Source organism: Struthio camelus, chromosome 1 (assembly GCF_040807025.1).
Source record: "Struthio camelus isolate bStrCam1 chromosome 1, bStrCam1.hap1, whole genome shotgun sequence".
Taxonomy (NCBI): domain Eukaryota; kingdom Metazoa; phylum Chordata; class Aves; order Struthioniformes; family Struthionidae; genus Struthio; species Struthio camelus.
This window is the reverse complement of record NC_090942.1, coordinates 35,710,816-35,737,749: the sequence shown is the minus strand read 5'-3', so window position 1 is coordinate 35,737,749 and position 26,934 is coordinate 35,710,816. Positions and strand designations below refer to the sequence as shown.

The following is a 26,934-nucleotide window of genomic DNA, read 5'->3' as shown; positions in this document are numbered from 1 at the left end:
TTCAATGGAAAAGAGAGCATTAGTAGGCCTCTTACATCCTGAACGCTGGGATGGCCCTGCTTCCAGAGAATCAGGACTCTGGCTACGCAGACCTACCTCAAAACCTAAACTCTAGAGCTGAAACTATTCCTTCTATTGTTAAAATATTTTAAAGTAAAGCAATACAGCCTGCATCACTATTTCTTACACTGTCAGCATAGTAATCACCACTCTAAAAACACCTAAAGCTGCTCACTTTACAGATTGGAGCAATTTATTTCTATAGGTGACTGTAACTCATCAGGAGGGTGCAGTGAGAGGGATGGGATGGGGACCCGCACGTCAGCCTTGCGCACAGACCTTGCAGCAGCGTTCCCACCAGCAGCATCACCAGGACACGGGACATCAGCAAACCCTTGGCCGGGGGGGCAGGCGTGCCACAGGCAGCAATTTTGACCTGAGTCAACGAGAACAAGCTACTGCGCTCTCTGAGCCACACTTGACCTGGGCCACCAGTCTTGCGCTAGCTTTACCCATGCAGTGGGCTAGCAGCCGGGTGGCAGCACTGGGCTTTGGCGGCTCGGTTGGGCTGGTGACAGGCCTGGGTTTTGTCCCAGCGGCTGAAGATCTTGGCAGCCCCATTGTCCCCGCTCCCTGTCCTGGCCTCACCACTTTGGCAGGGCAGGCAAGGCCCAGAGAGCGCGCAGCCTCTCTCCTCCCTGTTCCCCCAGTTTCCAGCCAGTTTCTGTGGATGAGAGCTGCGACCCATGGTCCTAAGGGGGGAGGGGGGAAGCAACAACTGCTTCAATCACTGTGCCTGAATCCAGCGGGGACTGGGATTCAGGTTCCCATGGCCTCAACGGGATCTCATGCCAGCACAGCATTCCCAAAAGAAGGCCAAGGAAGCAAAGAGCAAAATCACTTGATAAATGTGTTCATCATGTTACCGACTTCATTTTTAATTCCTGTAATGAAGCACCAGTCAAATCTTTGCTACAGAAGCATCAGATTTGGACACCTTCCCTCCTTGTTGCCCAGGGAAGCGCTCTCCACTGCCAGGAAGAATCAGGCCACGTGGAAAAGAAAAGAAATTTTGCTAATTCCCTCTCTGGTGGGAATGTCCTCATTCACGAGAAATACTAATTTTAGCAAACATCACAATTTGTTTCGGTTATATTTTCCCCAAACACTAACAGGGAAAAAAAAAGTTGAAGGCTGCATTCCGTTTTCCCTTTTGGGGTCTTGATCTCCATGTGAGGAAAGTGACTGAAACCAAAAAAAAATAGCATCAGTCCCCTGGGGAGAGGCAAAGCACAGGGTGATTCACGCTGTAACGCTCTGCCTGGGAAGGCCTGTCCTCCCCCCAGCGTAACCCACATGTTGGCAGCCCCTGCAAAGCTAAGCCTGCAGCAGCAGCCAGCCTTAAAAGAGGCAGTTCTCAGAAAACGGAGCATCTGTTTTCAGTTATATCACTGTATAAACTGCAATCTCACATCTCGGCACAAGCTTTAAAAGCATCCTGGGGTAGCAGGGGGGGGGTGACAAAAAACAGCGTCATATTCATTAAGTATGGACGTGGTTTCAGTCGTCTGCTTTGTTGCTGCTTTTGCTCATCTTCAAACCGTGCTTTCACGTCTGTGCGCAAGCTGGGTGCTCGTGAAACAAGTAGGGTCCTGTGGAGCGAGGGGCTCCCGGCCGTGGGGCTGGCAGAAACGGCGCCAGGGTTTGGGAGGCCTCCGGGTTGCCTCGGCTCTGCCGCTGGCCAAAGGAGACGATCGTAGCCAGTTCCCTCCCCCGTCCTCTCTGACACAGGATGCTTTACGAGTGACTCAAAGACTATCGTTTGCAACCTACTAAGGAAAAGCACGATAAGGAAAACCTCAGGCCTAATACTATCCCAGGAACACACGGCTGGAGAAATAACACTGCAACTTTCCGCTCAGCTGGTGTGTCAGACCTGTCGGGAAGGCTGGTCCCAAGGGCTGAGCAGGCTCCTCTCTGCCTTCGCTGAGCGTCCAAGGCCTTTGGCAGGCCCCACCAGCAGCAAGGCCAGCTACTAATTACTGCCATCAGCGTGCAGCAGAGTGGCCGACCCAGGACGACTGTGCGTATTCCACATGTAGACAAAAATCTGGGGCAGCTCAATTGCTGCCGGTCACTTCTTCTAGTTTTAACCACAGGTGCTAATAACAGAATGTGTTCAAGGGAGCAGACAGCTGGTGAAATGGTGCCCACCGAAGAGAGCACAGCTGTCTCGGGGACACAGCCCTGGGGACGGGCTGTGCTGCGTGGGGTGGCGCAGGGTGCCCCAATGGTGGCACAGGGTGCTTGCCCCACACCGTGGCCTTCCCAGCCCCGTGCAAGAGGTGCCCCGGGGGTGCAATGCCAGGCATCTGGGGAACAGGGTACGCAAACTCTGGCCTAGAGAAAATGCCAGGGAAAGGGTAATTCCTGAACCTGAAGCCTTTGAAAAAACACCTAGATAACCAACGCAAGACAAGAAGGTGTTGCTGCGAACCTCTTCTTCCTCCCTCAGGAGGAGATCCGGCAGAGGCCCCACACCTATCCGTCTCTTGCAGATTTAAGGAGTCACTTGCAATAGGGAAAATAACTTCTCAGGTTATAGGAGAGACCAAGGAGGAAGAGCCCAGCTGAGGATGTGGCGGGAGTTCCTCAGGCTGGCGGCAGCTGTCTGACGTCTGTGAGGACGCATGCACCCACCCCAGAGCCACCAGCCAAGGACATAGCTAGCTCTGTGACCAGAGGATATGCCAAGCACTGCCAAACTCCATCAGTAGCGCCTCTCTTCAAAGGGCACATTTTCACATTCCTCCCGGCTTTCGCTGGCTCCCGGAGGGCTCAGCTGTGCTGTGCACGCTGCAGCTCATTTTCTCCCAGGTGCGTGGAAATCGTGCTTCTAGTAATTCACAATGGCACTGAGGCAACTCCATTTTGACTCAGCTAATCCCGCACTTGTCCCACAATTAAAATGCAGGTGGAGGAAGAAGCTGTGCTCCAGCCTTTCACATAATAGCCTAACAGCGAGAGCACTACTTTCCTTGAATGGTGGGAAGCTTCTGCCTGAGGCCACATTTTTCAGCTATAACCATCTCTCTTCAGAGATAAGCGCTGGCTAAGAAGAGGTGATCCAGTCCTCCCATCACTGCTCTTCAATTTTGCACAGGTTTTTAAAATGCAGTGGTCTTTTTTTACCCACTGCCTCCCGGGCACAGTGAAGAATGACACTTCCCCTTCTTCACTCCTACTCTCACAGGATGGTTGGTAGCCTGGTGATCAAGGGACTCACAGGAAGGAGCTGGCTTGGGAATCCTCTTAGGCAAAGAGGGGGCCCAAAACCCTGTCTCACACATCCCAAGCAGGCTCCAGGCGTGGAGCTACTGGATTAGAAGGGTGGCAACCAGCCAATTTAATATAAGATAAACCTCTCTCTGCAAATTCTCGATTCCCTTCCTTGCACTAGCAAGGGACCCTGGGATGACTAGCCAAAATGTTAGCCCTGCAGCTGGGGAGATAAATCTCACCATTTGCTACTGAAGGGTCTCAGCTGGGAGAAGCGCTCCGCAGCAAGCGGCTCAGCCAGCATGGCATCAGCTGGATGTGGTGCAGCACAGCATCAGCTGGATGTGGTGCACTGTCACCAAACTGAAAGCATCTCTGTTAAATTGCTAGTGAAAACTAGAGCATCTCTAGACTCTGGAATATGGTGGCAGTTTCTCCAGGGAGTATGTGTTTAGTTTCCAATGAATCATGTTGTTCAGGTAGAATTTAAGTATCTTTGTGGCTCTGGGTCTAAATATCTAGAAGTTATATTAAAAGTCCAGCAACAGGAGAGCTGCATTAGCACAACGCTGTACTTGAGCTAATAAGCCTTGCTGAGAGGCAGGGTACGTTAGCCCCCGGTGCTGTGCCATGCTATTGCAGCTCCAGGCCAGGGCTGGCTCCCATCCAGCTGTATAGGAGCGCAGTGTCTGTCCCTTCTCTCTGGCTACTCACACCTCTGCAAGCTGTACAAATGCCACCTTTGTCCTGCCCCTTTATACTTACTTCAATATACTTATATCGAACAGTCTTGTTCAATATATTCATCAATGACCTTGAGGAAGGGACAGAGTGCACCCTCAGCAAGTTTGCTGATGATACTAAACTGGGGGGAGAGGCTAACACACCAGAAGGCTGTGCTGCCATTCAGAGGGACCTGGACAGGCTGGAGAGCTGGGCGGAGAGGAACCTCATGAAGTTCAACAAAGGCAAGTGCAAGGTCCTGCACCTAGGGAGGAATAACCCCAGGCACCAGTACAGGCTGGGGGTTGACCTGTTGGAAAGCAGCTCTGCAGAGAAGGCCCTGGGAGTCCTGGTGGACAACAAGTGAAGCATGAGGCAGCAATGTGCCCTTGTGGCCAAGAAGGCCCATGGTCTCCTGGGGTGCATTAGGCAGAGTGTTGCCAGCAGGTGGAGGGAGGTGATCCTGCCCCTCTGCTCAGCCCTGGGGAGGCCTCAGCTGGAGTACTGTGTCCAGTTCTGGGCTCCCCAGTACAAGAGAGACATGGAGCTCCTGGAGCAAGTCCAGCGGAGGGCTACCAAGATGATTAGAGGGCTGGAGCACCTCTCCTATGAAGAAAGACGGCAAGAGCTGGGCCTGTTCAGCCTGGAGAAGAGAAGATTGAGAGGCGATCTCATCAATGTGTACAAGTATCTGAAGGGGGGGTATCAAGAGGATGAGGCCAGTCTCTTCTCCGTGGTGCCCAGCAACAGGACAAGAGGCAACGGGCAGAAACTGAAACACAGGAAGTTCCATCTTAAACCTGAGGAAAAACTTCTTTCCTGTGAGGGTGACAGAGCATTGGAACAGGTTGCCCAGAGAGGTAGTGGAGTCTCCTTCGCTGGAGAGAGTCAAAACCCGTCTGGATGTGATCCTGGGAAATATGCTCTAGAGGACCCTGCTTGAGCAGGGAGGTTGGACTAGACAATCTGCAGAGGTCCCTTCCAACCTAAACCATTCTGTGATTCTGTGATTCCCATCTTCAGTCCTGCAATCCTGCAGCAGCCGGACTGGTTTCTGTGCAGCATCCAGCAATAAAGCACCTCTCACCTTCCCTTCCTCCTTTTTCAAACCCGTGGAAATATGATTCACACCCTGTTGCACTGGAACAGAACAGAGCATATGGGCCAGACACAGTGATCAGGCTTTTTTTTTTTTCCTCAGATCATTCCATAAACTGTGATTAAGTCCAGTGTTCGCAACACGGTTAAGCCATGATCAATATGGACCTGCCATAAACTCACATGAAATGGTGCTTTCATCCGAGGAAACAGTGCCTAGCTGTGACCCCAAGTACTTCGTAAAGCTCTTAGCTCCCAGCACAATCCCTCCACGCACTGTCTAAACAAGGACAATTTCTTTGCATGACAGCACAAGCCACAAACATAAAACTGCTGTTACAATAGGTCACTCTTTCTCATGTGCTGTTTCTACGCAGCTTTATCTTTCCTGCCATTGCCAGAGGCTACTCGACTAGGACAGGGGGCTCTAAGGCAATGAAAACAGACCAATACATCAAGGAGGAGATGAATGGCTACCGCCTACCACTGCTCAGTTTCCTGTTCTCATTGGCTTGGCATGCTCTTTAATGTCATGCAAAGCCGAGTTAACTGAGGCATAGGGTTGCTGACATTATTCTGGCTCCTGTTGTAAGGGTACTAGCCAAGAAAGCAACCTTCCTGGAGAGGAGAGCACAGTTGCCACACTAAGGAAACAAACTGATGCTTCTGAACCAAAGAAGCCATTTAGTTCCTATTTCATTTCTCCAGAAGGTCAGTAAGCTAAAATAGTTGGCAGTGAAATCAACTGCCTGAGTACTGAAATCAATGCCACTCAGCCATCAGGCAGCTGTATTTAAACCTACCATATCTGATACCATGGATACCTGTGGTTTGTAAGCATCAAGCTTTTAGCTTCAGCCTTGCGTATTTGGTCACCAGTACATCCAGCTAATGCACATCTGCACAACTCCTCCAGCTGCCAGTTTAAAAGACAGATCTCTCACTCCGCAATATTTGCACTGTTCACCCTCATCACCCTAAATTTGACAGAGCTGGTCATTTGTGCCTGGGAACAGCTCATACTCCAGATCTGTTACAGCTGAGTTTGCCGGTACTGATAGGAGCAAGCCAGAGGAGCTGCCTTTCTGTTGGCCATGCTGGGAGAGGTATGCTGCTCTAATTATGCTGACACAATCAGAGTAACAAACTCGTCAGTGTACCATGGGCTTATCTAGAAAAGGCGCTTACAGGGATTAGGACTTCACTTCTGTTGTTAAAGTCAGGCAAGTTGTGCCCCTGACTTCAGGGGCTTGGGAGGTCACTCCAGGCCAAGGAGAGGCTGGCGGCAATCAGACTGTGGCCCCCGTCACAAAATCAATGGTGTCCATGTGGTTAGTGCTGCTATGTAAATTGGTGGCTTGTGAAACTGATTAACACAGGAACAACTCACCTAAAAATAAAAGATGTCATAACGAGAGGCAAATGCACTTTATCTTCCGGCATGCCTTAAACAGTTCTAAAAAATTAACACATTTTTAAAGATGCACACAATTTATAGATTTTTAAGTTTCTCTTAAAAGTGCATTAAGAATCATACACAAATATGGTAAATCCATTTGCAGAAATATGATAAAGTTAAACATACAGAGAGGGTATGCAAAGGTTCCCACTCCTACTATTGCTACTCCACTGTTGCTACAATTGTAGCTGAGGAGTTATTTTACTTTCAGTAGCTGATAACCTTCCAAAGAAGCTTATTCAGGAAGGCAGGTTCACAATATTCTTTTTGAGCAGTTTGTGCAATTAAGTGACTAAAAAGGCAATCAGAAAATATACTCAGTGACAGACATAGAAGAGCTCACAGGCAGTCTATGTTACACCAAGGAGTGGGAATCAGATCTGTCAGTAGCTTTTTTTAGTAAGTGCAGGGCCATGCAGGACTCACTGCAATGTTTTTATACGCTTTCACTTACCCGCAATTAATATTCTCTGTATCAAATTCTGGGATGAGGTATACTTCTGCAGTTTGTGGAGACATGCTTCATATGTAGACAAGTCCGATAGGTAGGCGTTTACTGTTTGTTTGACCAAAGCTGGCAGTCCCTATTGACGTGCTTCGTGTAAAACTAGGAAGCAGCTGGTTTTGGTTTCATATAAGTTACCACAACAAAGTTGCAATGGAAGGGGCAAGCAGAGACACACATTCAATTTGAGCACCCTTTATCCAGATCACAGCACACACTGTTCCTGAGACAGGCCTGTCCAGGAACCAGCCTTGGCAGCTGCTGTGTCAAGTGTTAAGGAAGGAATTGTGCACACCATGTAACTTAATCGGAGGCTGAAATAAACTGCGTAGTATAAAGAACTCACTTATGTCACCGTTAATCTACCTGAACTGCAAAAATCGACTTGCAAAATCACCAAATAGCCTTACATGAGCTTTCCTGCTCCTTCTCTTCAGTAGTGGTCTGCAAGGCCCTGGAGTCATGAAGCTGTGGCTTCGTGAGGGACAGTGGCCTTCAGGTGGATGCCTACATCAGCCAACAGCCTTCAGTGTAATGGCCAAGAAACTATGCAGAATTGAGAAGTCTGGGCCAAATTCTCCCTTTCTCCCATTGCAGCTTGTCGGCAACGCAAGTAGGGTGGGATTCCCTTCTCGCACCAGCTGGGAATTTCTGTGTTGCAGCATGAGGCCAGTCTGCATAGAGGTGCCATAAGCACCTTCTGTAGCACTGACTCTCCGAGCCTTGGGTGCAGTGAGCCAGTCACAAACCAAGAAGAAGATGTGACAACACAGCAGCAGTTTTCATGTGCTGTCTACATTGCCCAGACTCTGAGGGGAAGGATGCTGCGTAGGTAACTGCTGAGTTATAATCCGCTTCAAATATCCGCAGCTGAGCAGATCTTGATTACAGAAAAGAACTTGACCCATTGTGTGCATACAAATGTGCATGGACTTGCAGAAGGTATGACTGGATTACAATTTTAACTAACATAAATATTAGTCAAAGAGTTGTTAAGAGATTTAAAAGCCCATGAAGCTGCTACATCTAATTACGCATGTTGTCAGGAGCAGGATATACTTAATACAGACTTAGGTACAAGTACCACTAAAGAAGCCATGCAAATCTTTCTGTTTGGTGATCTCTGAAAACTGAGCGACTGGCATTTTTTTCAACTTAACTTCAAAGAGTATCGCTCTCCTTGCCTAGAATTTCAGGTAGTTTTCTTGGATTACAGATGGAGAAATTGCCCTCGTGGTACTAGCTCATAGGCAATCTTTTGTGTAGAGAGCTCACTAGAAGGGATTATTTGCACTAATCTTGCAGTGCAAACTTAGAATTGTTCTGTGTGGAAGAGAAAATAATGTGACTATCTGTACTCTGTGGAGCTGAGAACAGACATTCAACCTTGAACACTGGATGTCTTAAGAACGAAGCAAATTGCAAGGTAACAATGAAACCCCACAGCTATTTGGAGAGGGGCCCAGCCCCTCCACACACTGTTTTATGGGAGGACAAGTCCCTCAAGAACTGGGAAATAAATCTTTGGTTCTCCCACCTTTTTAACTTGCAACACATAAAAATGTTTCCTCAAGCTGGAACATGGCGCTCTGCTCTCATGCGGGATCTGCATTTCAACAACTCCTTCTGGGAGAGGAGCCTCCGAAAGGTCCCTGTGCCCCTGCAGGAGCCCTTTTCCAAGCCTCACTCCCCTTGCAGGTTAATACAGAGGTGCTATGGCCAGCAGCCGCCTCCTAGCACCATCCTTCCCCGGGGAAGAGCCCAAATGGCCAGGCATCCACACGAACGCCTGCAAGGCAAGCAAAAGGAGCTGGGAAGGGATGTCAGAGGCCTCGTTCTCCTGTGTCCATCGCATGCAAGAGATTCCAGCTCAATCTGATTTTATTCCTTCTTCTTTTATTAGCCGCACGCAACAGGCCTAACACAGTGGTGTCAGGGCCCATCTTGGGAAAGGTGCCACAACACTTAACCAGTGCCAAGAGACAAGCCATGGACTGGTGGCCCCAGCAGGTGAAGCTCCTGTCAGCTGGTACATCCTCAGCTGCCTCTTCGCACCAGCTCCCGCCCTGTACACTCAATTCAGCCACCGTGTTCAACACAATTACAGTTCAAAGCGTCACCAAAAAAACTCCTGAATGCACTTATTGTTAGCAGTTTGAAGCTGATTCAAACGAGCCAAAAAAGATGACTCAGACAGCAAAACAGAAGAGACAGTGTCTGAGGAGCTGGCCAGGTAGCTACCTGCAGACGATGAAAGCATGCCACAGGGAGCGTTCTCCTGGACTGCCTTGCAGAGAGTTATGGGGAAGTGCTGGTTTTGGAGGAGGCTTGATCTGCTGCTGTTCCTTGGGCTGCCAACAGTCAAGCTCAGTCCCTGGGGCGAAAGTGTCAAGGATACAGACAAGTCGTACTAAAATATTAGCACGGCAGTGACTTTTGAAAACAATGATTAGGTATAATGACTTTTGTTCCCTCTGTAACAGAGAATTAGGATACTGGTTTTACAGCTTTCCTAGCAGCTTTGCTTCCTCAAAGCAGCAGTTCATCCTCAGGAAGAAAACCCAAAATTAAACATTCAGTAGTTCTGACCACAAAAAAAATTGTCAGATGACAGAAAAAGGACAAAACAATTCCAAGTTTTGCCATAGCACAGCCTTTCTCCCCCTCTTCTCAACCACCTCTCCCACCAACAATGGAAGTTACTGGCTCCAATTTGGACAGCTTATGAAAATCATAGAAGTTGTGGCAACAAACACATCCTGAGGTTTGCATTGCTGTCTGCGTGAGGCTCGCATGGCTGAATCAGCTTTCCAAGCTATGGATCAGCATCCAGGCCCTTGTGTGCGCTTTTGGAGAAAGTGCGGCAGCAGCCTGGCTAACCATGACATTTCTACTGGGTAGGTTTGTGGAAATTGGCATGAGTTACCAACTTTGTTCAGTGTATCCAGGAGCCCTCTGACGAGTTCGGTGAGACGTGGAAGTAGGACAACACTTTAGTTCAGTTATACTTTTCGGAGAGTTATTTCCAGGCTGGTTCCTGCACTATTACTGCTGGGATCCTACAGATACTTCCCTAAGTGAGGAGCCAAATGCTCCATGTCTCCCACTGGGGCTTCACTTCCATCCTCTCCTCTCCTGCAACGTGAGAGGAAAACAGGTGGTTTTCAGAATAGATGAATGTGACTGTACAAAAACAAGAAAATCCAGGCCTACAAATCTCCAGAGTGAAATAACATTAATGACTTGCTTAAGTATTCTTAATGTCATAGTCTATTTAGGTCCTCTAACTTAAAGCCAGCAAAATGAGATACCTAATAATTTAAATAATGCTTTGGCTTGCAAATCTATCATTTTCCCCATACAATGTTTCTCTCCCACTCTGTAGGCTATAGGAAAGAAGTTTCAACTTTTAAGGATATTTTGACATTACACAGCAATGATACACATTAATTAAGGTGTTTTCCTTTCACTTAATAGAAATCAGTCAGTGAAAAGATATCTGAGACATTTGTCCCACGTGAAAAATTTAATTACTCACCTCTATTTTTACCCTTGTATGAGAACACATCTCTCTCAGCAGCCCTTATCTGGTAAGCCCCTATGCTCATTCCACGGATGCTGGCTATTATCCTGTGATCTTCAAAGGCCTCTCAATGTCCACGTGGCTGGGAGAGGACAAGAGAGCCAACAGTAACAAGGAAGAATAAAGGACAACGACCAAAGCTGCACAAACACACAGATGAAATACTACCTTTCCCTGCTGCAGAGGACCTTTAACTCCAGCCTCTTTACAGCTGGATCTCTTAATCCATGCTTTTAATAAATGGAATCTGAGCAAATCATCATTTGCTCTAAAAGCAGGGCAATAAGCTTTGTATTAGCTATTAAGGGAGGACTTAGACCAGGGCAGACCTGGCCTTGTCTAAGCTGGAGAACAGAGAGTGATATTACGGATCACAACCGCATCGCCTGGCACAGCAGTAAATATTGCACCAGCCGGCATTTGTGGGAGAGCAAATTACCCCAGAGCCTCCCCAGTAAATCTGTACCTGTTCATAATATCCTTACACGCAATCTGCACCAAAGCAGGGAAAAAAATGCAGCAACTGCCCCTGCCCCCGTAAGCTCAAACCCCAGGCTGACAAGCAAACTGCCCGAGGGTGAGATGCAAAGCTGCACAATTTCTCATAGATAGATACTCTCTATAAAGCAGTTTTCTCAGGGTCTCCTGTTATGAAACAAGTTTGTGATAACTGTGTCTGACTTCCCTGAATCCACTCGGTCAGTTGGCCTGGTTGCTCCTTGCGCAAGAAGCTGGGTGTCAGAGGAAGAGAAAGTAATAGCCTCATAGACCAGTTGGGAGCATGAATTGCATTTGCAGGGTGATGGCAAAAAGGGGAGTTATGGGAAAAACAAATTGGCAGGAACATAAAGAGCCCACGGAGAGAAAGAGCTTCCCCAGGGTCGCACATACATATTGCAATGGTTTGGGACATGCAATTTCCTTGCAACATAATATTTAATTGTATCACATTAACATTCCTGTGCTGTAGTAAAATGTGCTATTGTAGCATGTTTTGACACGAGCTCTAGGTTTTGGCCTGTTTTTGCTGTTAGTGCCGTATTGTGGCAGCTTGCTGTAACTACATTTTATCATGTGCACGCTCATTGTCTCAGAGCTGCTCAAAGCCAAGGAATGCAAAAACTTTTGTTTCAAAATCTTGTTTTTGAAACAAAAAGCTTCTGAAAACCACAGTTCCGCCTGGAACCCAGGAAATCTAGATTCAAGTCAATATGAGGAAGATGAATTTTTTCTTTCCTTACTGAATATGAGGTTAAAGTTTTAAAATCTGAGCTAGCGGGGATGTCGGTAGCTAGAGGAAGAAGGGGGTCCCAGGACTGTGCTATACCTGAGAAATCTTTCTGATGAAATACACAGCTGTTGCACTGATGATGATTTTTCTTTTGCTGTCTTTGCCATTTTTTAAAATGTTTCTCATGAAAGTTATTTATGTAAAAATAAAACAAATGAGAGTACTAAACTGGAGCACCAAGGTAGTGCTATACATGGCTCTCTGCTTATACACTCACCCAGTTTCAGAAGGCAGACCCAAGGGTATTAGTTAGCTTCTGGATGCTATTATAGAAGAGTAGCAGCAGTGAGTGAGGGTGGGTCATTGCTTGTGCATGGAGAGGAAGTGGGTTCGCTGGGGCAGGGAGTGCAGGCACACCCCTTCACTTTCAGGTCACTTCTCTGTTCCTTCTCGGACATTGTACAATCTCATTTCTTCAGCTTAAACTGCTTGTGCTCCATCAGTATGCTATTGCCACATTCCCGCTTGAACCCAATCCCCAAAGAGGTCTGTCTGATTTACAAACACTAGGGAATTTAGTGTTCAGCATTCCCTGGAGCAAGGAAGTCCCATCGCACTGCAAAGGGAGAGATGGCTGAGAAACAGGAGCACTGTGTTCCTGACCCAAACTCAGAAAGCAAACACATATTAGAACCTAGGACTGAATCCTGGAGTACTGATTCATCATCTTACGCAAACAGCCTACTTCCGTCCCCATCACTGAGCGTATCCCCAAAACCGAGATTTACCAGCTAAGAATTCTCCATGAATTGTGGCTCATAGAAGAAATGGACAGGTATGCAAGCTGACTAACTGTACCATTGCTGTGTGGAAAGCAAATTCCTTTCTGCCCTTGGTGAGTTTGTCAGCATTCGGAAATTTATCAAAACAGCAATTCTTCAGTACAGTTCTTAGTACAGTTCTCCACAAGAAACGTTGGAAAGAAGTAGCAATTCACTCCCAGAATTTAGTCAGTGTCCAAGTTTAGGCAAGGACAAATGTCACAGACCTTTATAGTATTCCAAGAACTAAAATCCCTCAGCTCCCTTCCACTCATTAGAGAAATAGCCCAGAACCTAGTCTCTTCCAAGTTTCAAGCCAGGAAAAATGCATTGGTCTCTATACATTTGTGTTCGTTCTGCATGTTCCTTATTTTATATTTTCCAAACTGATTTCAGCCTTCAGTCATCAAATTCAGATACTTGTTTTAACAATGGATAACTACATTGTGCATGTGAATGTTTTCCCACAAGTATAAGCACTAACTCAAGAGTACTGTCCTTGCAAACAATGCTATTGTAATATATAGTAACATCAAATATTTAGCTGGTGTACATGACACAGCTTCACTGGAACTAACAGAGCTACACCAGTTTACACCATCAAAGGGCTTGGTCTATAGCTATTTTACCACTACTGGACAGCCAGGGCGCTATGTTTGGGCCAACAGGATTTACGACCATTTTAAATAGAACCAATTTTATTCTGCATGTCAGGAAACTGCTAGGTTATTGGACTGCAGGCAACTGAGTACTTTTCCACTCTTTTAGCTATTGCTATCAGAAATTATAAGTTAGTCGATAACCACATTCCTCTGAGATGAGTTTGCCAGCGCGCTGAAGGAGATCTGTTCACACTGGGGGCATTGTTTTCTGGACTGTTCCAAACAATACAGAAAACACTGTGTTCTCCTTTGAGTACTATGAAGAAAGAGCTCAGTGGATGGGCTTTTAACGAACTAGCATATGCAATTTTATAAGCTATACTCTTTAAAAAAGAAAAACCCTGTATGTTATGTAGAACCAAATTATGATTCATTTATGGACTGCATCCAGCATCAGAAATATGGATTAGTTTTGGCTGGGCTTTCTTAGCAACAGAAATAAATATTTCATTCCCAGCAGAAAAAGAAAAAAGAAAACAGAGACTACACTAGCCTTTGAGGCCACTTTATTCTTATTATCCAAATGCAATGACAAATTCATTGAAATTAAACAGAATCAAGATATTTAGGATGAGACCTTGGTCCAGCTAGTTAACTCACTGCAGAGAGATGTTAATCTGCACATACTATACCACATCAGTTTTGCCAACCAGGTCAGAGGTCGCATTTCAGACACTTACTTGCCGCTGATACTTTAAATAGCAATGGAATGTATGTGCCCCTCATAGGGCTTGTTATGGGGAGCAACGCAAAAAAATATTGGTTTTGAGGTGGCTCTGCAAACCGGCAATGTCCTGGTGGAAAACAAAGTGGACAGACTCACCTGTATGGCATTCCAAGCCAGACACTAAGAAGTGGGCAGACTCCTCATTGCCCAAATTGGAAATGAATAAGTTCTATTTATGTGCTTTTTATCCTCGGTTACACTATTGCTCATACACAAGGAACTTCAGTCCTCAGATCTCTTTCCTACCATTCAGGATCACTCAGAGCATGTACTTGTTTTTGCATCATTTGTTCTCACCTTCTCTCTTACCTACTGATTTCTTTTATTTGTGAAGGTAGCTGGATCAGGCCAGAAAATAAAGACCAATAATTTTCTCAGTAGGAGTTCAGCATAGTCCAACAACGAAACAATGAAACAAGCTTGTAATGAGGCAGAGCAGACAGCACATGTGAAACAAAGTTACTCATTTTCCCTAAGTGGAAGCTTGAACTATTTCACTTACATGACTGCAAACCTTCAGAAACATGAGGATTTAAAAGCACAATTACATTTATGTCCTCTCATCCCCTTCTCTTACCCCCCCTTATATGCAAGCAACCTGAGAGGAGTCCATAGGAGATGAACAGACGGACTGTCTTTACTGAACGCCAGTGGGGTTGGCTGCCTGGCAAAACTTAGCTTATCACGTTCATGCTCTTCTTGAGAGGATCTGTGTCCTAAAGAGCAATTCCAAACCGAGATGTCTGCGTCACAGTCACTGCCAAGGAAAGTCTCCAGGCTGGATCATAGCCCAGCTTAATGCTTCAGCTTTAAAGGGGCAATTTCAATTTAGGATTTTTTTTTGCTTTGTTTTTAAATGTGGTATATTTCACATTGCACAACTATATGGACCCACAGTCAAGCTACATTGAGAAGAGGATGAAGGAGGGGGAAGTAGTGCAGAAGAAAAATAAGTGTAATGTTAAAATAGCGAGTGTGTTTTAGCAGCACTAGAAGTCGTCTGAACATTCTTGCCTACATGTTTTTCTCAACAGAATCAGGTCTGAGGACAGACTGTAATATTGATATTAAGCAGCATGATGGCTTCTCGGACCCCATTTCTAAGGGGACATAGACAGGAGCAACTACTCATTGGCAGTTATAGCATCTTCGTTCTTCTTTCCTAATCCACAATGCTGCATACAGCTCAAGTAGGCAAAATGGTCCTTCACTCTGTCAGCCTCAAGCGATAAGAGAAGCAGCAAAGGAGACCAGATATCTTAAGAGCAGTGAAACTGTGATATAGCACTTATACAAAATAAGCAGCATAAATTTTCAAACAGACATTACTGCTCTAAAACCACCAAAGGCTTCAACGGGCTTTTGGTTGGGCCCTAAGCCAGGAACAAGCAGAAACACCCAGTAAATTCCTAAAAGTTGTCAGTCTAGGTTTTATGTAAAGTGTTGTGAGTGGTCTTAAAAAAACAGAAAAGCAGAAGAGTGAGAAATATTGTGTCTAAGAAAAGGATTTACTTTTTTCTGTGAGGCTCATTCAAGATGGAAAGACTAGGAAAATGTTGGAAAAAGTTCAGAGAAATACTAGATTGATCAAAGGGCTCGGCTAGGATGAGAAATTAAAGGATTTGAGTTCTTACAGTTAGGAAAAGACACGGCTGCGGGGGAGGAGGTAGAAGAGACAATATGCACACGAAAAGGACCACTATTGCATTGTGAGCCTGAAAGGGAACTTAGTACGTCAGTTACAGTACATTCACATTACTCTGCAGGGCACAGATATTGCTCCTGATGAAAATAAAACATTTAACCACCTCTGCTTGAAACTAGTGCAGAAGTCTAACAGTGCAGTCAGAGCTTCGATCAGGCAACTACAACAGGCTAGCGGAAGGCTGGTGTTTACAGTCCCAGGCCGTGCGTCCCAGCGCTCCAAGCAAAGTCCCTGCAGCTGGTCCCCACCATGCAGGAAGGGTTTTGAGAGACGAGCTCTTGCAAATCTAGCTATGACACCTTGAGAAGTTTCCCCTCCAGCTCTCTGGCTCTGACCTGCTGCTGGGTGTCATTGTCCGGTGGCAGGACAGGTCACGCATTGCAGCCATGCCAGTACTACCGCAAAGCAATGTGGGCTTGAGCTCAGGTGTGTGCCTGAGGAAGTGTATTTTAACCCATTCTAGTAAACATAAATCACAAATCCCTAACATACCACTAGATATTAAATGTCAGCCAGTGCCTGCTAGAGAGTTGGATTTCTGCTTCTTGTCACAGCTGAGCAAAGTACAGTTGAGCTGATGCCAAAAGGGAAAGTCCTTGTCCTACCTCTTACACTGGCTTTGTTGCTCATCTAGCCTGCAAAATAGGGGAGAACTAAACCGTAAGAAAATTAAAATCACTTAGGTTTTGTTGTTATGGTTGTGTTAGTTTCCTGAAAGTTCAGCTGCCCGAAGATGCCTGAAGGAAGGAGGGAAGCAGTGGGGGCATGCAGCCAGGAGAAGAGCCACCCTTTTCATGCAGTCTCATCATCAGTTCTCTGTTTGTTGGTTTCCTAACCCAGTAAAAAGATAGGTTACCAATTTAGCTGGCCACATAGGCAGCAATACCTATACAGGGGAGACTGAAATAATTTCATCTGGGAGTAGGGAACAGAACCACAGCCTTTGGGGAAAGCTAGCACTTACACCAGACCATGAGGCTGCGGCCACACAGTGATCCCTAAGCTGACCTCAGTCAGTAGCTTGGAAGGTGAGGAAATCCAGATGTCTCCAAAAAGGGAGAAAACAAAACAAATACATGTTTACTCTTGCCTACACTGGGGGAATTATTCCCTATAATATTTCTCTCAGGAACCTAAGAGCGCCCAACACTCGCAACAGTGCAACTCTTCACATGTCAGCGGCCACTAAAATAGCAGGGGTGAACTAAGGTAAAGAACCGCAGGCTAAGCTGTGAGCCATGCATCCGAGCTCTAGTCTACAGCCATGCCTATTTTCTGCATAATGGGCCAGGGGAACACAAACCGACGGATCACTTGCACTATGTTACAGCACCCCGCTGTGTATGGCAAGCCTTGTAGCACACGAGCAGAATGAAATCACTACAACTCATTTTCACACAATCTGCTGGCAGCCTTGTTAGATTGATACTGCAGTAGATAAAAAGCTTAGAAATTTTTCATATTGAAGGTCATAGCAAAAGGTAATCCAAATCAACATCTTCAGGTGCTTCAGGGACGTCGTTTAGTTCATTGAAGTCTTTTCATTTTCTCTTTGTGCCACTGACAGATTCAGCTGGTACTTTGCGATTGTACAGGTGGCTCAACGACTATGAAGCGTTCGTCCCAAGTTGATACACAGTTAGAATAAGAAAAATACACTGGCAATCATTGCACAATCTAGGCACATTAATAATGCAACAAAGATCCTGCTTTCTTTCTTAACCTATACTAAAACTGTAGGGGAGACTACAGACGTCTAGCAACTAATGAACCTAAACCACGGGGTGAGGAAAAGCTTTAAACAGAACTCATATTTTGAAGTCTCAATGATAAGATATCTCTAAAACATACACAACTCTTTTTTTCTAATCTGCTTTGATTTGGTCAGTAAAATATGTTAGTCCCCTATTTGGGGTCTAGAAAGCGTATAGAGTCTGAACAAAGAAGCTGACTGAGGTTCACTTCACCAATAAAGGACCAGCTGAATCACCCAGGCAGGTCTTGACAGCACCAGTCAAATAGGGGGAGGGGGTAGGATATCCTTTATTAGTAACCTGGGAGGATGGCAATCTGGTTAACCATCAGCATTGCACTGAGTAGCACAAACTACATTCCCCAAACACCCACACATGGTCTCAGAAGCAGCGCACCACCAGTAGCCTGGGCTGCCACAAAACAACCGACTGGCCGAGTACGGCAGGGGGTGGTGTAGGCAACATGGAGAAGTCGTTCCATGTAAGTGCTACCACTGCTCGGCAGGCATGATTCCCTCTCTAAAATTAAAAACCAGTCTTTACAGTCTCATAACTTGTTAGGAAAATACACCTTCTGGGCAAGGTAGGTATTTGTTTTAGCTGGAGTTGCTTCCCCTTCATGCACCCTGGACCACGGTGGTGGCTGGCATCTGTGGAGAATTTCTACCTCCTGAAGAAGGGAAAAGGTTGTTTTCATGGAGAAAATCCCACATCCCAGGCAGATCTTGTCAGTAAATTGCTGAATGGCTCTAGGGAATCAGCTAGCATTTTAGAACCGATTTTTAAGAAGTGTAAATGTTTGCCTATTATTAAAACAACAGAGTCAAATATTTTCAGCCACCTGTAAGAGACTGGTAGATTTCCACGAACTTCCACCTCATTCCTAGATTAAAAATAAAGATCAGATCCTAAAGACAGCTTTTTCTGCAGAATACATTGAGTACTTACCTTCCTCACCCATATTCACCCCAGTCCAGGAAAGAGTTCTCTTATACATCCTATACAGAGAAAGAGAAAGGGGGGCTGGGCCCCCACACTATTACAGGGTTTGGTGTTGAATGCAGGAAAGTAGCCTCCAGATAGATTGACAAAGGGAAAAAATATGGTTCTTCAATACCGATTTGAATGCACTCTTTTTCGATTAGAGACCCCACACTTGCCAGCTTTAAATTTGACCCAAAGCCCACTTTGTTTTCAGTCTCCTTCTGCATCAGACATCCCCATACCTCTGGTTAGTCATCTGAAACAACTCCTGTGTAACAGTTAATTTGGAATGGGTTTTTCTAATGATAGTTTGATGTGCTGCATCATATGGGACTGGAATTATGATGCCACCCCAGAAAATACCTAGGTAGGACTTCACTGAGTACCCGCTTTTGACCATTTACGCTTTGTAGCTAAACGTGGCACGAGAGTAAAGATCAGGCCTTGGCAATTGTCAGTTCGTTATTAAAACATTAACAGCTCTGTAGTCCCCCCTTTTCTTTTGCTCTGTGTGCACACACATATACATACATACATACATACATGTGCACTTCGTGACTTCTTTTTTTTCATCTTGACAAATCCTTCCTCTTCCTTGCCCCAGTTTTCAATAGCACAACAGGGAGTCCACCAGGAAAGCTTTACAAGGCCTATAAAACAAATACGTTTAATTTGTTTCCAATTCATCCCAGATTTTTGTGAGGAAATACATAAAAGTGATGCAAAAATTACCTTTCTTCTACAAGACCTCTAGGCCGTTATTGTCCAGTGAAAAATATGTCCAATAGGGAGCATTTTTAAATACGTGTGCATCAGCCTGAATGCCTCAGAGCGCAGCTGCTTCCTATAAGGATTGCCATGTAAGGGCAGACTCTCTCCTCAACTTACTTAAATTGTATCATGTTTTTATACCTATAATTAAGTCTCCAGAAAGAGCTAAGCATTGTCTTTACAAATGGCTTTTGAAGACCAATATTAGCTGCAGAGTCCAACAACATTTCTGGGCTTCTAGAGATGCCATTTGTAAGTAACTAGCCCTCAGCTAAAATCGTCTCTTTTGAGGCTACTTGACACTGCACAAACTGAAGTGATGTGTTACGCAAAAACCCCTACGGTTTCTCATGTCACAAGCTTCAGAACAAAGACACTCACTTGGCCAAAGAAAGATTTCACGAAAAGGGGACTCTTCTCTCCTGCAAAAGGGAAAGGGCAGTGTAGACATGGCCTCCCACTGTTGCAGAAGATGCACTGGCCGCCTTGATATGGGAGTAACATCAAAAAAGACTTATCTTCATGGCACAGTGCCACACCGCTCAGGAATACTCTGCTGGGCTTTCCTGGGCTGACATAGCTCTGCTGCTTCCAGTTTCAAAGCAAACTGGGCTGGCACTAGTTCAGAGGTCTCATTGTGCCGTGTAGACGGGGCCCCGGAGTGGCTCTCCTGCAAGGCCTTCTGAGGGAAGGGATTGTTTTATTTATAAGACGGGAGGAAAAAATAAAGTTCCTGTATTGTTTTTCAGTTGGGATGAAGAGGAGGAAAAGAGTTTTCTTATTTTTAATATCTAAAGTGTATTCAACAAGAATTGCTTTGAAAAAGAAAAAAAAGGAAGCGTGGAAATTGAGCTTCAGTAAAACTTGCGAGTTTCTCACACAGAGCTTTCTTACTCAAGAATATAGTTTCTCATGAATCAAAACCTAAATTTGATTAAGTTCACCAAACAGTTCAAGAAAAACACATAGCTGAGCCAGATCCATGAAGCTGTGAGGCTGTTCAGCTCTCTGGGCACACATGCATTAAACCAGAGAGGAGAAATTTGCCCTTCAAGTTGAGAGGTGAGGATCTGCCCTGGAAGATGGGATGCTGCTCCTGCTCAGAACAGCTCGGTCACTAATACTGTCCTCTAGATGTTTTTTTTTTTCCCCCACACAAAACCAACTAGACAGTGAGAGTGGCCCACCCCAAGAATATGAGAATATCTATGGCCAGGGAACTCTCCTGGGAGATGGAAGATGTTAATTCAAAACAGCTCAGTTAGTTAAATGAGGCAATTCAACCAGAGGCTTCCACATCCTGAAAAGTGCCATAACCTCACGGCTGTCGGGCAAAAGCAGCAAGGGGGAAGGGAAGGATTCACATCCTCCATGTTGTGAATCTAACCCTTCATTTCTTTAGCTTTTCTTGCAACTCAATGAAGTGCTTTGTTTCAGAGAAAAAATGAAATGTTTGTTTGACCCAAAATGAACTTTTAGGTCTTAAATTCATCAATAAACCATGACAAAAAATGTTTTTTTGAGCTAATCCCTCCATTTTCTTCACATTTATGTGTTGACAGCCAAACAAAAAAATTAACATTCACACAATGAAGTTCTGTCTTCCGGTTGTTTTTCATTTGACGGAGATTACCTATTTCAGTAGCTGGTCCAGACAAACTTTTAAAGATTTTACTGTAAACTTAAATAGAAATACTTGGGAGAAGGGAAGAGTTAAGAATATACTAAACACGGATATGTTTTACTTAGCAACTCTGCCCCTTGGAGAAAGCTTAATACTATTTATTTATCTGCTACATTTAGCTGGATAGATTCCATGTTTCATCACAGTTCAGAAGTGATCTTCTTCATCCTGTAATAAGGATTCCCAGTTAATTAATACAACCAAGAGTGTTCGTTTAAACCCATGTATCAAAAATCACGGTGCAGAACTCAGCTCCTTAAGAATTAATGCAATTTTATTCTGAATTTCCATAAGAGAAAATAGTATTTTAAAGTACAAACTTGTAGGCACAATGGAAAAAGAATTCCATCCAGATGATGTAATTAACCCCCAGTATAAATAATCTGTGGTGTATATTGTAAGATGATAATGTGAATGTCCAAAAGAACTCATTCCCAGACCACATCTGAAAATCTACTGAGTCAACAACTGCAGCAGACAATAACAGCATGAGCTAAAGAAGCAGAGCTTTAAAAAAGGTTAGTTCAAATTGTATAGCATTTAAAATGTCACTGACAAGATTAAATATGACCATTCATACTCTGGTGTTATGTGAATTTACTCAGAAAAGATTTGATACGTAAGATCAGTGTGATAAGTGACAACTAGCTCAACTTGCTACGTCAAATTACCTTGCATGGAAGTTTATTTCTGCCTCTGTTTTGTGTTATCGCCACTGCAAATATTTTAAAATAATTTAGAAGGAAAATGATTTGCTTAATCCATTTGCTAAAATTTGTTTAAATTACATTAAGGAATCACATCTGAAGCTCACTTTCTTACACAAAGATTTTCTGTGCATATAGGATGTGGCTACAGAACAGATGTAAGGACTCGAAATGAAAAAAGGCATTATTATAGAAATAAATATGTTGTTTCAACTGTTCTCTCAGATCAAAAAAAAAAAAAGAAAAAAGAAAAACAGGCATTTCAGTGGGATATAAGTGACTCAACTCTCAACTATATATGTAGAAACAGCACAAGTGCCATATGGTAATAATTACTAGAAGTGCATAGTTGTTCACTTTTTCTTGACAAGAGCCACATGGCTTTTTTAATCTATTGTATCATATATATGATGTAACAGTATATCAATGCAAATCAAACAGACGCAAGGCAGCTTTCCAGCTGAGAATCCAGACACACAGAAGTCAGGCAGCTCAGACTTCTGCTTCCCATTCCCAGCTTAGCCCTCTACACACACATTTTCTGTTGCTATCATCTGTGCTGTTAAAAATGCACAGTTTCAGTCATCAGAGAAAGGAGAGAAACCACCACCACGTTTATTATGAATTCCAACACCACAGCAAAACTGAACGCAGGGAAAAAGAGCCTCTCTCCAGACACGGCCCTGAGTGCTCACCTCATCCAGGAGGTAGTTATCATTCCTTATTGACAAATCCACAGCAACTCCTCTACCATGCAGCTTGATCTAACATAAACCTGCAACTCTGCCCACATCTTAGCATTACAGCAGGGAAATAAAACGAAATTCAACAGAAGCTGTGGTGCTAAAGGTATGTGTTGCACTGCATGGAAAAATGGCCAAGTTAAAACGGCTGTAGGCCGATCCTCCTAATAATTTCTTAGGTTCCCTGCACTTCAGATTCAGTATGGTAATGCTTTAAAAATGAATGCTTTACTTGCATGTTCTCGATTTCTTTTTAAGCGACGCAACAATATCTTAAAGCCAGAAGAAAAAATGCCCGTGACACAAATACATTCATCTCATGCGAGTTCATGGAGCTAGATCAAAATTGCCATGACGATCCTAATGGGTTAACTACATGCCACAGGTCAGGTCAGACCTTTGATAAGGGTGCTCAAGGAATGGCACAAAAGTTTACCTAGCAGCATCCTAAATGGGAGTACATATTTTGGCATTCCCCGGCAAGGATTTCCCCTTTACCTAAGGCCAACAGCGGCTGCAGGGCCCTCCTCTGGTCCTACCTGCTCCTGCAAGGATCCCAGGATCAAGAAGTCCAACAAGCTGCCACCAGCTCAAATAAAAACACCCGCTTCGCAGATCATTTCCTACTTCAGGCATTCTCCAGTTTTATTTTCCCCTCTGGGATCTTCTTTTCTGGGTGCATAGCTAAACCCTGGGCCCTCGGCCAGCCCATTCCTTTCCTGCCTGGCTCTCAGGCACCGGGTCGGCCCCACCTTGACAACTTTGACTACTAGGAGGCTTCACGATACTCCTCGCAGTAGTAACCTGCTGCTCAAGGCCCCTTGCCCCAGTCCCCCCATCAGCTCCTTCTCTGCATTAGCTATAAGCTGCCATGCATGGTCCACATGAAGAGCAGGGCCTGCTTCCAACGTAGAGGGTCATGGCATGACAACGCAGCCACTGACAACGTTGTGATTAGATGCAGATTGCTGCCATTTTTGCATTGCTCCGGAGGAAAGCGAGAAAGAGTTGACTGAGATGTCTACCCTGAAACAGCCTGCTGTTGGCAATACCTTAAAGAGGCTGTTGCACTGGATGACAGCTGGCTCCGTGAGGAGGAGAACTACCAAAAAAATACCTCCTCAGTGCAATACTGCTCATATCCCACAGTAGACAGGGCAGAAAGCAGTTAGCTTAATACAGTGCAAGATGGGACACTTCACGGCTTGTGCCAGCCAGCTATTGTTGTCACATTAGCTTGCTCCTTTTGCAGTGGCCATTCAAAATCCAACTGCATACTATGCCTGCCTGACTCAAGCCTGAACCACCAGTTCTATTGCATTGCACAGAACCAATTTTAATAATCCCAGTTAATCCTAATTAATAGGGAAAGCTGTGGTAGCATCAGAGAAAGTAAAAGGCCTTCTTCACATCTGAGGTTTGGATTTCGTAGAATTTCGTAACTATACGTTAAGGTCAAACCAGCAAAGACAAAGTTAAGCCTAGCGTCTACTTCAGTGAATAGAAAAAAGGCTCCCATCAATTTCCCATGGAATCAGTTGATTTCACAAATCAACTATAAGATGAACACTTACAAACCCAGAAAAATGAACAAAGTCTCTCTCATTCTATTAAATCTACAAAGTTTGGATGTGGCAGGAAAGAGAGCTAATGTGAAATTATCTTTTGGGTCAAAATATCTATTTACAGTGTTCAGTTACATGATCATATTGTTTTGCACAGCCTTCTTTATATTGGCAAGCTATGAAAGAGCTTATTCAAATGGAACCATTGTTCTGCTACATACTCTAAGAATAGCACAGACTATATTTAAGACCTCAGCTCCAGAGCTGTGAAGAGCACCCAACTTGATAAATTCAGAAGTTTCCTATTACATCAAAGTTCCTTCCTCCTTTCTCTTCCCTGTCTCTCGCCCAAATGTTCCAGACATTATTTGGACCAAGGAGCCCCCTCACCCAACATGTATTTGGTACCGATTTTCTGTCTTTTCTTTATAGGAGAGACCACTGACTTTTATTATTTCCAAATTTGAAAGGCCAACTTTTTTTTTTTTAACCTTATTTTGCATAGCCTGTCACATGATAACAGGAGCAGGTGTTATCTGCAGGTCCACCTTTTCACTCACTGGCTAGGAGATGCTAACAGAAAGCTTTCCAGGGCTCCAGCTTGGACCATTCCTCTGTCCATCAGTAGGTGATGGTTTATCCACGGCTTACAGAGCAGCCAGCCACCAGCGGCACCTCACTCCTGAGCATATCTCTATGGAGAAGAAGACTGGAAGAGTATCTCTCTTCCACTGGGAAGCCTGCTAGAATACTCAGTTTGGGATATTTTACATCCATGCTTCTGAACACAGAAACAAAAATAAAAATGGTAAATAGTCCAAAAGCCTTTTGAGGCAGTAATGAAATTTTACCGTGCTTTCAGCTGGTGGAAGGGGGGGAAGGGGGAAGAATAGCTTCTTATTTTCTAGCTGGGTAAAGAAACTGTAAGAACATCAGTATTGATGAAGTTGTGAAGACGTTGTTTGATAATATGGGGATCTGAAAAAAAAAACATGAACTGGCAGAGAAACTAGATTTAAACCTAGAGTTTTGGCAATTTTAAATAGCCAAGAAACAGAGAGTCTTCTGCTAACATATTCATGATTAAAGAAAAGGTTGTTTGCCATTGAGATAAACCTCTCAGCACAATCAGATAGATGCTGTGTGATGACAGTTTATGATCTCTTTGTCTTTTTTAACACACTGCCAGCTCCATTTTGAATATGCATACCTTTGCCTTCTCTTCTTTTAACCTCCCCGTTGGGCTAAACCCCCCAAGAGCAGTAGAATGCAGGTAGCAATACAGATCTTCCCACTCAAGTGCAATTCCACTGAAATGCAATGATCTTATACAACACAATGGTTGGGAAATATGGGGCGAATGGAGGGAAATAAGGTGTGTCAGAGGCATGGTCCTCCTTGGCCAAACCAGCATTCTCCAACAGAGAGGGCAAGGGCGGGGCGGGGGGGGAGATGCATGGAGATCACAGAGGAAGCAAAAACTTATGAAAGCAGCAGGAACAGAAATACTTGCTCCTCTCAGCTATTTTCAATAGCTTCCCAAATCAGGGGCTCAGTGAAGCAAAAGGGGAAAGCTTGGCCTATTCAGACAGATTCCCAGGGCCCCCCAAGGGCAAGCTGACCTCTTGGGACAGGAGGTGCTTAAGTAAGTCTACTTTGCCCTCTGCCTGCAAAAGGCCCTTGCTTAAACCCCGAGCAGAGCAACAGCAGGAAAATGGACAACAACGGATAAAAAACAACCGTGCAAAGCTTTTGCTGTCTGTTAGGTTTGCTAGTGCTTCTCACCACCTCCTAAAGGACTGAAATGTAAAAGGAAGGGCAGTGTCATTTCCAAATATCACTAGAGGCTACATCAGGTGAATGTTTATCCCAAAGGTAGCAAAAGTACCTGACTGACGCCCGGGACAGCACCCTAAGGAGCCACCGAGAAGCCAGATTTCATCACAGTGAGTGGACAAAAGTTACAGAGTATTGCAGAGTATTTTATTGCATTTGTATAAGCTTTTAAAACCATGCAGACTATTTCCACGCAATTTCTTCTAATGTAACTCACTCTGCATCTCAGGCATGCAGGGCAGGAATGCAACAGTCTGGCACTAGCTGCTCATGAGGGGAAAGAGGACCCAGCTGCTATTTTTATATACTATACATGACTACCCACACTCTTTTAACAAGTGACTTCAGAGTGTGGCATGGATAAATATTTCAGTGACAGACTCTTATTGTATTTCAGTTTGAGAAATCCCACCAGCGCACTTACTGAAAAAAATCAGATCGTAAAAAAGCTGAATCTAAGTTAAAGAGCTAGACCTTTAAACCTTTAAAACCCTTAAAATCAGTTTTAGCCTGATTCTGGTCCCTCTAAAATCATCTTGGGTAGCACTCACAGTTGCTGAGAATCTCACAGACACTCCTACATCAGAGAGATTTCTTCAAGCACATACACTGATCCACTGTAGAGACATTTCCTGGATCTTTAAAAAACCTGACTTTTCTGGAACTGAACTTTCTGTTAAAGATATAGAAAGACTGATATACAGTTGCACACATTTCAATACATCCCACTTGCTGTCCTATTGAATCATGTGAAGTCTTTACATTGGATCAAATGGGACTTTAAGGGGAGCATCTGAATAAATAAACTGAGCAAAGCTTGGCTGATAGAGTATATAGAGTAACAAAAAACGGCTCTCACTAATGGTTGGAACGCTCATCACTTCAACCCCTTTGCTATACTTGAAAATTCTGCATTGATCAATAATATTTAGATGGTTACTTGAACACACGGGCTATCTCTGTCCTCAAGCAGTGCACATCTGTGTAGCAGAGGGTTCTAAGAAGAAACAAGGTCCAAGAACATCTAAGAAAGTGGAAAGGAAAGGGAAAAGAGGAACAAAGATGCTGCTTCAACTGAGGTTTCTGAAGTAAGTGAG

At 44.5% G+C, this 26,934-nt stretch overlaps 1 long non-coding RNA gene across 3 annotated transcripts in view; it reads right to left on the bottom strand.

The window, feature by feature from the left end:
- Nucleotides 1–8,955: 8,955 nt before the first annotated feature.
- LOC138066248 (uncharacterized) overlaps nucleotides 8,956–26,934 on the bottom strand; it is a 62,334-nt gene continuing 44,355 nt past the window's right edge. For 2 of the 3 annotated variants that reach the window (XR_011139481.1, XR_011139482.1), the window contains exons 2-4: nucleotides 19,075–19,181; nucleotides 10,603–10,729; nucleotides 8,956–10,199 (exon numbers count right to left, since the gene is read on the bottom strand). This is a non-coding gene — a long non-coding RNA (uncharacterized lncRNA). Of the gene's footprint in view, nucleotides 10,200–10,602; nucleotides 10,730–18,495; nucleotides 18,546–19,074; nucleotides 19,182–26,934 lie in introns of those variants that run through there. The other variant, XR_011139483.1, reaches the window with a different exon arrangement.